This window comes from Doryrhamphus excisus, linkage group LG7 (assembly GCF_037039965.1).
Source record: "Doryrhamphus excisus strain RoL-2023G ecotype Guam linkage group LG7, RoL_Dexc_Guam_v1.1, whole genome shotgun sequence".
Taxonomy (NCBI): Eukaryota; Metazoa; Chordata; class Actinopteri; order Syngnathiformes; family Syngnathidae; genus Doryrhamphus; species Doryrhamphus excisus.
In genome coordinates, this window is record NC_136363.1 from 7866359 (window position 1) to 7881377 (window position 15019).

Below are 15019 nucleotides of genomic sequence, written 5' to 3' on the forward strand. Positions count from 1 at the left end.
ACAGCACCAAGCTAAGGGAGTAATTTATTACCTCGGGTCAACACTGAAATTTTGGGCCTGACACAAAATCGGAGGCAGCTTATGGAGTCCATTTAAGCTAGAATGTAAGACGTAAACGTACTGTAGTTGGGGTTTTGGGGGTGCCATGTCTTCCGCCATAACAACACACACCCAAGCTTCTCTTTCATGTGCTCTTCTCTCTTAAATTTGGGAGAGAAGGGTCAATGACTCTTTTCTTTTCTTCCCTCCTTTCTGCTTTCAAGAATGTCTGCAATGCTTCCCAGGAATCCTGCCTTGTTGACTTTGGTTTGGGATAAAAGGTACAGTCTCCTCTGTTCTCCTAGATGATCCGAAAGGTGATTAGGCTGGCCTCAACGTGAGCCCATGCATAACCCTGCACACTGGCCCAGACAGATTACCCCACGTTCCTGTGTGCTCCTGTTATTCAGGGGAAAGTGGGCAAGGAGATGGATGAGAGGGGAGACATGGAGCTTTCTTGGTACCACCAAACAAGATACTTTTACTTTGTCGCAATAGCAGGAAGGTCGTTTGAATACCGGTTGTAATCAACAGTAAGCTGTCCCTTAAATCAAGCCTTAACCTGGCCAGTAAAATACTCACAGGTGCTAAAAGTGTCATGGCGTCATTGTCTTAAAGAAATTACTAGTGTTTTAGTAAGATAAAACAAAGGTTTTTGTGAACGTGCTTGAGCAGGATCAACAGTGGCACAGACAGGATGGGGAAGTCTGGACCGATTGTGAGCTGGCCCGATCCTTGTTAGTTTTGGTTGGTTTAATGGCTACTTTGACACACAAAATATATGATTACAGTTTTACACCATACGAATTGTTTGTTTGCATGCTGGATGCTCAACATTACCGCGGTTCCGTTGGAAGTAACCTTCAAATATGGTCCAATCAGTGTCAACATCTCTCCTACTGCTATCCTTCTCTTTAAAATTACCACCAGGAAGTCTCACAGTAATGCACGGGTGAGAGGAATCATGATTGGCTTCAATGCGCCAACAATAATATTGTGTGCAATCTAGATATCGTTACATGCAAAACAGAAATTCAAGGACTGATGATGGGCTGTTTCCTTCAGAAAGCCAAACCAGGGATGAAGTAGGGGTGCCAATTTCAGAACATGAATGAAACGACATGGTCTTTAACAAGACTGAAAACACTTGTAATGGCACAACATAGTAGGGGTACATAATTTGTCTATGTTTTACCTTTAGTTGAAGCGTTTAAACTTAGCATTTAAAATGCACCCCATATGATATTGGTATATCTGTGCATTCAAAATGACATCAATAAAATGCATTTGTGCTCTATCCCATATTCCTGCCCTCACCGCCACTATAGGTCCATTGTTGTCCATTGTCATTCTGCAGAATGATGCCCTGTGTTGCACTGATCTGTACACACTTCCTGATGAATACACTTCCAGCGTACTCACTGGACTCATCGTTTTGGATGCTCTGGATTGGCGTAAGCGCTATTTGAAAACCAGATCTTTGGACACCCCCATTACAGCCACTTTCGAAGTGGCCTTTTATTGTCACCAGCCTAAGGCACACATGCTGTCTGATACGCATCTTCATATGACACACCTGTGAGGTGGATGAATTGTGAATTAGAGTCAAAGATTTGTGAGCAATATAATATTATACTGTTAATTTAGCTCTAGCATTAGATTTCTCACATCTTACTGCAGTCACGGACAACTCAAATATTGACTCTCGGAAGCCTTGTTTCTGAACCCAGAAGGGGTGCATGGATGAGTAGTACTTCTATATTTAATGCTGCCCCATACTGTGTCCAATCAAATGACCCCATTGGTTTCCTCTGCTTGGTGGGCACCCTTGTGATTGTTCTAGTCCATAAAGCATAAATGTCCAAGACGTCGGAGTGCTCGTATTATTTGATCCCATCCTCAAGGGGTAAAAAGAACAAGAGTCGAATGTGATGTATTGACACAGCAAAAATATCAACAGGGCAATTTACACTCGCTCTTTCTCCACAGCTGATGCTAATATATCAAAGTGTATAAAACATCTTGGTCGATGTGGTTTATTTTACAGCCCGCGCTGCACTGTTTTGAGTTCTTCTTATTTAAATGTTCACTGCCTCCAGTCGTGTTTATTTGCTTGAAGCCGGATCCGATCGCAAGTGGTCACTCGAGACTCGTGTTGAGACGCCCGTGCCAGCTGTGAACACACGTACTTTAAAGCTATCCTTTTTGGATCACATCACTCAGGACGCATGTTAATAACAGGTCTAAGGCGGGGTTGGGGGTTCCTGCGGGACAGATGGAACACACGAGTGCCCATCTTGGGTTATTTTAATGTGCGCCTGAAAACATGGAGGGTCTCCACCTGGATAACGTTTCTGTCAAAGATAACCAAATATCTAACGATACCTGACATCACTTAATCCAAGTCTCGGCTTCCTTTTTAAGGGGGCTTCCTTGCCTTGGTTGCCAAAGTTCTCATTCGTGTGGTTGGTAGTGCACATGTTGTCAACAGAAAAAAGGTCATTTTTATTGGCCGACTTCCAGTGAATGTAGCCCATAAACACTTTCTTAGGTTTATATCTAAAATATACTATATACATACTCACCTATTTGTTCATACTGTATAACACACACAAAATGATGTGTCTGTGTCAAAACACAATTAATTAAGCACTGCGCTGTTCATGTGACGATGCATTCAAGTACACTAGTAACTTTAGTGTTAACCATAGGCTATCAGAGGATGGAAAAATGCTGACGTTACTGTACGCTTGTTAGCTGGCCCTGTGAGGCGATAAGGAAACCTGGTTGGTTAAAGAAAGAGCACCATTGCCAATGTTTAAGTGACATTGGGCCAGCAGTACTGACTCTGAAGGCCCTGGGCAGAACAGATAGACATGCAACACAAAGCAGCTGAAATCTGATTGGACAATAAAATGTATAACATACACATACATTTACTGGAAGCAGTACAGCCAAGAGACAAGCTACTAAATGAAAAAAAACCAGACTGGGAATAAATTGATAAGTTCATGGAACAAATACCATAATTTAAGTAGTAAATAAGTAGTAAGTAGGTCAGTCCTTCTGATAATGTTTAGGCCAGCAGAGAAGGTCTTGCTGGCTCTCACTGTACATCGCTGCTGTATTGTCATAAATATAAGTATAAATTCAGTAATATTCACAATGGCACTCATATATTCATGGAACCAATCACACTTATTACAATTTATACAATGGTAAAGCCTGGACCAGCCATCAGTGTTACTAATAAGGGTAAGGGTGGGAGAATGCCAAGGGATGTGATTAGTCCGGACCGCTCTCGTTTATGTATTACAGGGCAGAAATTCCCTACATGGAAGGAATGTCTTCCTAACCAGCTCCATGTGAATTGTTTAGCAGGGAACCGCAGCCCGCTGGTTGGGTTGAGGGCTCAGCCTTTAAACACACACCGCGGCTAAAATATGTGGCGGATGAAGGGCGAAAGAACAAGAGAGGAGAATGTGAAAGATGTTGAACAGAAGGTCAGTAGGAGCAATTGGATGGGATCTAACTTACGCAGACATAATAGAACACACATGTACTCCTTTTGTTTTTAGCTCACTTAAACACAATTTTCTCCCTACTATGCAATACAGCTGCTATATGGAGATAGAATTGAGAATTACATTATAACGTGGCTCTTTTAATAGGGTGATGTGGCTTTTGGTTTCATCCACAACACAGCCTATAATATATTTTGCAGGGCAACATTCAGCTTTAGGAGGCAATAAGAAGGGAGATTAGCCCCAGGCAAAGTTTTATAGATAAGATCTTCTACGTATGATCACATATAAGCCAAAGAGATATTGGATAAGGCGGATTTTACCACAGATTATTCAGTCAAACAGCTTCTCATCAAAGGCCTTCTTGACACAGACTCTCACATAGCACAATCAGAGTTGCGCAACTGTTACAGACAACTGATGGAATAAATGTATTGTCAGCCACACTCTTATATCAATACAAACTTGACTGTCACTTTCGAGAAGGGGGCGGCATTTGGTCCATCCTCTTTGCCGATGTCCTTGTTTTGTAACATACTGCTATAAATGGTGATGTGTGTTGTCTTACCTGTTATGTTGACATCGTGATTGTAGTCAGCGTAGTCAGTTCATTTCACCGTGTGACAAGCTATTGGCCTTTGCTTGCCCGGTTAAAGTGTTTTCCTTTCAGCAAGCTAACGTGCCTCTGATTGTTCTCAGACAGCAAAAGAAATAATATCTCATTGAAAACCTCCTTGACCCACAATCACTTTTCACGCTTCCTGTCTGATTTTCTAATATGTCCTCGGTAATCCCTCTTGTTTATTTTATCTCATCATGCTTATGGATTCTGAGACCTGGCCTCCATTGTGTCTTTCCTGAACACACACTCCCATACCTGGGCAGCTGACAGAAAATCCTGACCTTGTCCTATACGAGCTCCTGGTCGTCTCTCCAACAATAATGTTTATAGTATGTCTGTCTCGGGAAAGAAAAGACACGCCTGCTTCTAGCGGCTAGTCAAAGCAGGAAATCTACATGTCCAAAGCAGGCATCTCATGAAGATAAACACACGTGAGTGTACAAACTGAAAGGCCGCAAATGCACAGGGAGAGAGTCTGTACAGCACCGAGCGGGTGTAATTGAAGAAGGCGCTAATTGGTGAAGTGATGAGTGTCGCTGGGTGTTGGATTTGGAGCCACGTTCCTGAAAACGACTGGAATTGATTAATCTTTTAACTGTTGCTAGGCTAGAATGAAACACTTTGGCGATAAAACCATTTATCTAAGGTCATCAGAAAAACATGAACTGAGCAAATGCTATTCCAAAATCAACCGTACCACAGAAAGACATGGCTACGTCTCAATTTATTCGCTTTGGCCTTTTTTTCTAAATATGTCCATAAAACACATCTGTCTCCATCCATGCAAGTTATGCCCATTATCTGGTAGCACACGGATCCAAGAATTTTGGGTTTGATCACGGTCTCTAACTTGACACCTCAATGGGTGGTCCTTGCAGCGGTTTTGATGCTACGGTGTTTGTACAGTTCAGAGGTCTTTGTTTTTCTGGCACGTTTCTTAGCCTAAATCAAAGCTGAAAGCCCGCTGTCTACAAAAAAGCTGAAAACGTGAACAAACTAGAAAGGCACTCAGACTTCCACCAAGGTGGAAAGAGTGTGGTCCCCATATCAGCTCAAAGAATTCCTGACTAAGAACAGTTTGAAAACAAATTGGTTTACACAGGGGTTGCCAATTCCAGTCAGGGTCTTGTTATGTGCATGTGTCATCTATACACAAAGATTCATGGAAATCAGGCGGTCTTTGCGTTTTCACACTTGGTTGTGGTAAATAATGCCCTGCTTTATAAACAAAGTTGCCACTTCCTCCATTTGGATGCATGTAAGAGTTGCCATTGAAGCTCACGTGGGGTTCCCTGCCCCTCCTCGTTGACAGCCTTATTATTTATTTATGTTCCATTTCGACAGCGTGTTTAACGTACAGAGCCATTTTTCCATCTTAGTGCCATCTTGTCTTTTCGGCTGCAAGGTAATTAATTATATATATTACAACTTTTAAGAGTGAGTAATGGATTAAACGACCTCGCCAACGCTTTATGGTAAATTCCCACCCTCTCCGAACAAGGTCACTTTGTTCCCTATTTATACACTCGGCATGATCAAGGAAGAAAAATGATCACCTCTGACAGTTAAAATGTTTCTCTCTGAAACCTTTTCCATGGTAAATTTACCAGGGGACATAAGGCAGATTTTAAATATGACTTAGAGACGGTGACTTCAGTGCTGTTTCCTTGTGTTGCAATGATGATGGTGGGTGGTGAGACATGTGGAAACAGCTGTTTAGGGAGGAGGTTCCTGTGAGCATCAAGGTCAGGTTATAAATCGGAAGCCACATGAGATAGTGGACCAATATGCTGCGTGTATTTACGTGTGTGTACGGGCCTGCTGACACTCTCACACGAGGAGAAGCTTGATGGGCCAATGTGGCTTAAAAGAGACATAAACAAACGGTACATGGAGGTTGGTCTGAGGTCAGAAAGAGGTCAAGTGGCTAAATGGGTTTGTTATAACAGAACTGAGCTTCCAAAAGCAGCTATGAGAGGACAGCATTGATGTGTGAAGCAGTCGAGATGTTAGCGCCCTGTCCTAAGTTCCCCTGAGCTCATTTGGAAATGAACATTCATTTTCAGGGGAAGACATATTGTGTACCAAATGCTGGCCGCCACCTGAAATGCCAATGTCATGGCAAGGTTTTTGCCAGAGTCCACCATGGCCATATATATATATATAGTGAATCTCTATTACTAATGCATGAATGGTGCAAAGGTGTGTCCAATACAGGTAGTCATCGGGTTACGACATTCTGGTTACATACCACTCGAATAAATTAAGGAAAATTTGATTTTGATCCGTAAACACTGGAATTGTATCCCTCAGCATGCTGATAACTAACCAGCACACTGGTCTTGTTGTTGTTTTATTTGTTTTCCTGTTATGTCTACGTCTTCCTTCCAGTGAGCCACAGGGTAAAAGTAATGTGAGTGGTTTAGGAGTTACTTTAGGTGTAATTAGAAATGAAATTAGATTTACACATACAAACCAACAGGCAGTTGAACGAGTCTGAGCTTTTTTTCCTGTCATTCACGCACACCAGTGACCTGCAGAGATGCAGCCCTGAGACAGGCACCCGCTGGAAAAAAGTGTCTCAAAGTTTGGACAAGTTACTTGACTTCGATTTTGGCTTGAATGAATCCGCCAAACCCATGTTACTTGGTTAGTTACTCACTAGTTATTAATGATAACCACCACCAGAAGCTGTGAGTGTTGAATCAACAATTTTGTCTCCCTCTTCTGGCAACACTTAAAATAGTTACATATGCGTAATATAGTACATGTAGTAGATGCCTACTGCAATTTTTACATCCCTTGATCCGCGTTTCTCTTCTGTAATCTCTCGCTCCAACACTGAAGTTCTTGTTTCTCGGTTGCTGCTTGGTTGTTTTTTGTTTGTTTTTTTTCTACTCCAGCTGCTACAGCCTACGTGATTGCTTCACTGAGTCCTGTTAAACTAATCAGTGCTTGTTAACATAAAACACACATTTCCCGAGCATGGGAAACGTGTGCAGTGTGAAACGCAGACAGATTCATCTAGTGCTTAATAGACTTAATTTCTAATTGTATAAAGTGGTTCGACAAGGGCTGGAATGTGCTTGTTCTCAATGATATCAATTAAGTTAGTTATGGGGTGAAATTGCAGTTGCATAATGTGTTTGTATGCACCATTGAGACTAATAATACTTTTTTTTGGCTCCCGCAACATCCTAAATGCTTAACAGCTTGGCTTCAGCTTTGTTCTTCGTAATGGGCATCCATTTTTCAGGAGATGTGGACCCTGAAGGACATTTTTTGAGTCCCTCACTTCATGCTTTGAATTTTGAGATTTCACTCAATCACGGTTGATAAAAATGTGTAAATTAATAAATCATACTGTTTCATGGTTTAATACAACCTATTATTAGTACTAAAATCGAATGCATCTTTTTTGCATAAAAGCATAAAAATAACTAAATGAGCAATATGCTGTAGCACGAGTCTTATTTATGCTTTTACACATGAGTGTAAAAGGTGACTATAGGGGTGTTATTTTATGTCTGCAAGGCTTTAATCATGTTAAAAACCACATTAGGTTCAGGTTTTCTATTCTCTAACTATAAAAATATTCTACTATAAATAAGGAATTCTACTATGCAGAAATTCACTTATCATGGTCAGGTCTGGAAGCTACTAACCACCATAAATGAGAGATTACCGTACCTCTCAACATCCTTAACGTTGGCAATATTGCTTCATTTTTGTGCACAGCTGTGCACAGTGGCAGACCCCCAATCCCATCACTCAAAAATTTCTCTGGAAAAGTTCAGCGAAAAAGGTTCGCTGCATAAAAGTTTGTAATTCCCTATCCCGTGCCATCGTTTGTCAACACAGCGTTCATTTCTTCCTTTCTCTAACGACCATAGCCTCCGGTTTATTTACCCCCATCGTCCTCTTCAGTTGACAATTTCTTTAATTCCCCCTCCCGTTTGTGCTGGCCTTTATTCTTTGCCAGACGTGTGAATGCCTGGCATTCCTTTGTGAGGTTAGAACAGACAAAAGGTGGACCACATCACCTGAGAGAAAATGGCCCTTTTGAATTGACGCTTGTGGGAAAAAGAGAGGGAGTATAAAAGTGAGAAGAAAAGCTGTCCTCATGTGAACCTTCACCTTTAGCCTCTGAATGTTTGAATTCAATTTAATCAGGAGTGTGTGTGTGTGTGTGTGTGTGTGTATGGGGGGGCTCCCATTTGGGAGTAAAAACTGAGGTATTTTGTGTTTCTAAAAGCTTTTTTGTGCATTACACAGATTAGATTAACCACCGTTAAGACCGTAAACTTATTATATCAATTATCAGGATACAATCATGTCCTCTCACCGCGCTAACAGCCCCAAACTTACGTCTAATCAATATCACACTTCATCTATTCACCTCCAGAAAACATGCACACATGCTCCGTTCAAACCCACCCTGCCCTGCACACGCACCCCTTTGACTAGAACAGACCCCCTTACGTTAAAACATAGAAGGTCTGTGTGGTGGGTGTGGTGTAAAAAGGGCGGTCGGGGACGCCAAACCTGCCTTTCATGGCTTATTTTTGGGGCACTTTGACGAATATCTAGGGGTGTGTGATGCAATCTAACGGTTTTCCAGTTTGTTTATACTCTTACTAATGGAATGGAATGAAGGTGGGGGGGAGTTTAAAAAAACGACATCATCAGGTGTTTTTTTTTCCCCCCTTCTTTTCGGGAATGTTTCACCTTGTAAAATTGACAGGAGCGTGGGAGGGCACCGTGTTTAGTGAATATGTTGGGGATTTTTTTTTTTTGCTTTTTCAAGAGGTGTGTGGGCTGAACAGGCTATGTTGACATTTTGAAACTGAGTAGAACTGTGGAGGAGATGCAGGACCCGCTTGCATCTCTACCATCCATTTTCACCGCCTAGTATTCTTAACAGTAAGGTCCTGCTTGTTCACGTAGAAACACGCCCAAAGATGAATGAATGGCGGGCCTGAAAGCCACACAGGGCTCCTATTGATGACATCATCAACGGGCATCTGGTCACTCCACCCTTTCCATGTTTCAGAGAGTTATTCAGCACCATAGCTCACTCGCACAGACGTGACGCCTCTAGCTTATTTGGTTTTAGATTATTCAATTTAGCCGCCCCCGTTTGCAATTGAAATAGCTTTTTTGTCCCCCACCTCATCTCCAAAGGCAAACAATGGTGCTGTTTATACAGTGGAACCTCTAAAGTCACCCCCCCACGCCCCCAAGGGTTTCTGGTAAAATATGTCTCAAGGGCTGTTTTGGCTTTTTCTTTGGCTTTGGTGTGTTTTTAGTGATGCCATCACTGGAGGGGATCACTGATGCCAGTATGGAATTCCTGCCCACTACATTATGAGCAATGTAAGCATAACTGTTAATTATTGGCATCAAAGATGCAATTTTTTCCTACCTTTTATGTTAACATCATTTATGTTAACATTATGAAGTTCTCCCTACCTTATCATGGTTAATTGGTTCTCGTCACAAGTGAATTTCCACAAAATGCGATTCCTTATTTATTAATCAAAAAGTGTCCACTACCTTCTAAATACAGATTTTTAACATGATTAGAGCCCTCAAGGCCTGAAATAACACCCCTATGGTCACCTTTAAACTCTATTTTTGAAAAACCGTTATAGTGAAGCCGCTGAATTCAAAGCGCAAAGTGGCGAGAGACACTAATCCCTGCAATACCTATTGAGCACCACCAGGTGTACAGATTCACAAAAAACATCCTGTTCAAAACAATCCATATGTAGTTTTACCTTCTTTATGTTTTATTTTCCAGTGGTTAACTACTTTATATATGTGTATGACTCCATAATAAATTTCCATTTGTCATTTCCTGTGGGAAAAATAGTTGAATTGAGAAGAACTTGGACCACGGTCAATATAAAGACATCATTGGTACTGCATTTTTAATCATTCTTCTATCTCAATATTGACATTAGTAATATGCCATTTCAAAGTTTACCATAATCGTGCTTGAGAAAAGTGGGAGCCATTATCCAAATATTTTCTTAAGTATGCTGTAGCTTATAATTCTCATGTAATTTTCATTCTGATGGTTGTTACATTACGGCAGTCAGGAGACATTACTGCACTTTATGAGAGCGCATATGGGAACCTGTGGACAAAAGTCTTGGGTCAGTCAGTCAGGCGTTGGTCCAAACCTGTATACAGGTGGTCCTTAGGGTATGAGTGGGCTCTGTTTGGAACTCATACCTAAATTATAATACTTCAGTCCTTCCCACTGTACACAGAAGGACATAAAATATAGCAATAAAAACACAAAATACAAGAAACTAAACAGTAATAACACAAAAGGACACCAAAAAAAATTATACTGCGTTGTTATTACTGTCCCCTTCATAGTAGCAGATCCTTTAACATGCTCAAGGATACTGTAGCAACCTATCATGCCAGGTAGAGTGGCTACATCCAGAAAGGACAGTTGAGTTTGCTGATGTTGTTTTGGCGTGGTTCAGCTGACAGTAGCTTATTTTGGTTTTGCAATTAAGAGCATGTAGTCCTTATGACGTCCGGGTAGACCTTCCAACATGATGTTATCCTTAATGATGATTGCGGCCGTTCTTTATGAACAAAAATAAAGTTGTTGATTAAAACTGGCGTGGAAGAGCTCCAGTCCTCAATCGTGTCAAATACATATGGGGTGAGAATTGTTTTGGTGAGCCAGTAGGCCCTTCGCCAGGTCCAACATCGGTGATCCCTTTCCTCCTTGGCAAATAAGACTAATTAAACACTGAATGCTAAGCCTGTGCTAAGCACACCGGTCTAAGAAAATCTCTGTTGCCGATAAGGAGCCGCAAGAGGTCATCTAGTTCTTAGCCGTGGTCCAAATCAGTGATGTTGATGGGAATCTGTGTTTCCCCATCAAGTAGCTGGCGTGTTTTCAATGTAGTAAAGCCCATGTGAAGTGATGCCAGTTGCTGCGGTGATTAACCCCAAGAGAGTTCTATCATGTAAGAATTCTACACAAACTGCAGCAGGTTTTAAGGACAACACAAAGCCCTTCTGTGTATTGCGGTTCCCAGCGTTATGTCATGCGCAGAGATTATTAATTGCCCATTGGAGCTGCAGGCCGGTGAAGAAAAAGAGGGTTTTTGTGGGAGATTTTAGGATTAAAATCTCAGGCTTGTTAGTTGTGCCTGATGTGGCGGTTGGCATAGCAAAAAGATAAAAAGTATTTTGATGATCTCCGGAGAGGTGGAGGAAAGAAAAAACATTCCCTCTCTTTTTCTTTCGCCCTCCTCTAAATGCTACCCCACCCCTTGATGCAGGGGCTGCTACCCCACCCCATCCTGCACACTCCCCTTCTCCTCCAGCACTCAAGACACTTGCTTTTTGTGTGAAGGGGTGAACAATCCTGTCTGTCTTTCCCAAAATAAGCCAGTGGGAGAGCGATCGAGGAGTCAGCCAGGGAGATTGGTCCAACGAGGTGCACGGCCCCTGGTTATAAGTCCTGGAAGTGGGAGTGCACCCTGCTCGGACCCATATAGCTCAATATACCTGACTGGGTTGATTAGCAGCCTCACTCCACTTTTGCTCGCTCTCTCTCCCTCGCTATCCCGCTCCTACCCTCCTACTTTCCACCCTGGAGTGCATAGATTGGGAAGGTGCTCCCCAGACCTGCTTGAAGAAGGCACAGAGAGGATTTTCCCCCTCTTTTTTCCACCTTTGTCCCATCCTCTCAAATCCACTCTTAAATCAGATGGATGGACTTTGTAGTTTTTTACCGGAGACAAAACTTTAAAAAGGCAGTTTGCTGCACCTGCAGTTGAATTGATTTCTTTTTTTTGGTGTTTTGTTTTTTCTCGGATCGATTCAAGGTGCCAGTGCCAGAGACATTTTTGGACTTTGCTGAACATCTGATGCCATCCCCCGTCCCATGGGAGACATACATGGCTGAAGGTGGGAGGTAGAAGACAAGATCCGCTTTGAAGAACACAGTGCAGCACCCCCCCGCCGCTGGGACACTCTTAGGAGAGAAAGGTAAGTCCTACCTGCCTCACTCACCCCCACTTTTTTTTTTTTTTTTTTTTACTGCATCCTGTCAGCTGCTGACTCTCACTTCATCACATGTGGAAAGAAACAGAAGGAGCGATCAGGAAGGGAAAAAACATGAAAATAAAAAACAGACCTTGTAGTCATGGGACCTGCAGAATTCTCTGCAGTCCAAAACTACTTCACAGAATAATGGCTTGCAGATTAAAAAGGTTCACTTTAAGTAAGGTGCTTCTGTGCATGACCCGCCTGCATGGATGTGAGTTATTCTCTGAATTATTCTCTGCAGGTGTAGCGTAGCCGCATCCATGTGATGTTTAAGCGGGTGCAGCAGTGAATTCTTATGGATGAGCGTAGTGTATGGGTTTTTTTTCCTTTTTTTCGCCTCTACTTGTCCTCCTTTTTCTACGCTGCTCCTTTCTCTCCATCCTCGCCAATGCCACTGGCAAGCACCACCGCATTCCACTGAAACGACATCCGTCAATTGCAAACAGGAGGAGCGGCAGCCATGACTTCTCAGGTGTCTCAGCGTGAGACGGACAGCTGGGCAATAATTAAGAAAAACAAAAAAGAGATGAACACAGCATGTCAAGGAGGAATGGATGCATTTTTGCAACATTTGATCTGTGTTTCATCCTACTGAGATGCAGAATGAGAGTAACAGAAAGGGGGATGGCCCTGGAAAAGGGAGTTCTAAAATCTGGGAAAATAATTGGTAGGCCGTGACTCTAAATGCGTCCCCGTGCAATAATTACATTTTTAGATAGCATTATTATTCAAGTCAAAATCTCATAGGTCAAGAAATGCATACCTGATGCATTAGCATGGCTGGTAATATTGTGCTGTAACTACGGCAACCCCTTTGGCACTAAAGTTTCAGGTCCTCCAGTGTGTGCTACCTTACTTTTTGACAGGTGGCTACGTAGTACATCGACATAAATCCACCGGCTGTGCTCACATAATAATTCCACTGAATGCACGGCAGCAGCCAATCCTAACATTCACACGTTTCAACCAGATGAGCACTATTTGACATGGAGCTGACTCCGATGGGCCAGAACATGCTACAGTTTAAAAAAAAAAAAGATGATGTCATGGCACAATGCATGCGTTAACACTTACAGAGAGCAGAGAAAAGGACATGAGCAATTGGAATTGGCCTTTTTTTGCATATTTTAAAGTAAATTACAACCTTTGACCACAAGGGGGCGATCTATTTAGTGTCCTCTTGGCAGGCAGACGCATGAAGCATGTTGAGGAGCTGACCTACACTTACTAGACCTTTGAATAAATTACCATAATTATGTGTGTATATTCCTAATCTGCTTGTACATTACAGTACATGCATTGTGTATTTGATGGACAAGCTACATGGATAACTTGTGTCAAAACAGTGAATCAAAACCTGGACTCAAACATTCAGGGCCTTCATCGGCTTGGATTTTTTTGTAGCTAAAACCGGGGCTAAAAGACAGGAAAGACGAGAAAAAATATATTTTGCAGTCCAGATGTGCCTCATGTGCTTATACTCTGTAAAGCTCGCATACTAGTAGCTATGTTGGCCAGACGGCAATGTGGAAGTTATATTTTATAATCACACCTCATGAATCTGCTCTAGCATCTGCTTGCTGGAATTCATTTGTGCTTGATGTTGATATTTAAATGCTGTACAGACACGGATGTACGACAATCCTGAATACCACACAGGACAGCACTTCCTTTTCAACACCTGTTTTGGAAAAGACCAAATAATAAACAAAAATCATATTGTATTCAATATGAGTCAAATAACAGATGGTAGATTTCTTGCCATACTTTTGAGACAATATTTTTCCGTGTTGTGAAGACACTAGTCTGAGCGAGTGACGGGAAGAAAAGCTATGACTCACTTGTGGAAAAGTTGTTGGTTTGCACGTGTAAATCTTTTGGAAACTTTTTTCCAGGTGTAAAAAATACTGGCTGTAATGGTAGTGATAACCCCCTGCTATACCTCAGTATTTGGGCTACAGTTTTGGTTCTTTTTTATGCAAAAAAAAGAACAGCTTTTTTTCCTCAACATTCACTTGTTATTATTTATGATTAACATGATCAATAAATGATTTTTAACCTGAAGCAAGAAAATGAAAGCACACTGCAATGGCATCTTTGTCCATTTACGGAGGTGAAGTGTCATCATCTTGACATCATGCCCAGGGGATCCACATCCACATGTCATCGATACAGACAGGCGTGGCCGTTTTAACTCATCTTAACTCTCTGATATATATTCTGAATGCCTTGGGACATTACATCACAATAATCAGCCAGACTCATGCCAGTGTCGCAGTAAGTTATGATCATCACTGGTACCCTTTTGTCATGGAAATTAAAAAAAAAACAAAGAAAAAGCCAAATACCCTTGTGTTAGTCCCTGTTGTGGTTGCTGATGTCATGCATGATGGACCACTTCTGAGGTGTTGGACTTTGAAAGTTCTATTAATATGATCTTTGTTGTGAGTGTGTCCTAGTGGCTGGGCCAAAGGGAGTTTTTCCATTGGGGTTACCAGCAAACAAGATCCAGAGGGAACGAAAACCCTCTGTACTCTGGAAGCCTATGTTGCGCAACAAGTTTTTTCACACCTCAGGCGGGCTCGTCACAGGCCTTGCCTAGTAGACATAAGCAGGAGTAAGTTGTTTGCCAATCCACACATCCTGGCTTCTTCACAATTCTTTCCATCCTTACCGACGACAGACCAAATCCTCTCGAATCAAACTCCCGCTCTCAGGCAAATGTGGTTTAAAAACCTTGATCTCC

General features: G+C 42.0%; 1 protein-coding gene across 1 annotated transcript in view; it reads left to right on the forward strand.

The window, feature by feature from the left end:
* The window catches only part of col8a2 (collagen, type VIII, alpha 2), a 63954-nt gene that overhangs the window by 24269 nt on the left and 24666 nt on the right, over nucleotides 1–15019 (forward strand). The window contains exon 2 of the mRNA XM_058047773.2: nucleotides 12051–12213. The gene's annotated coding sequence lies outside the window, so the exon portion shown is untranslated. The remainder of the gene's footprint in view (nucleotides 1–12050; nucleotides 12214–15019) is intronic.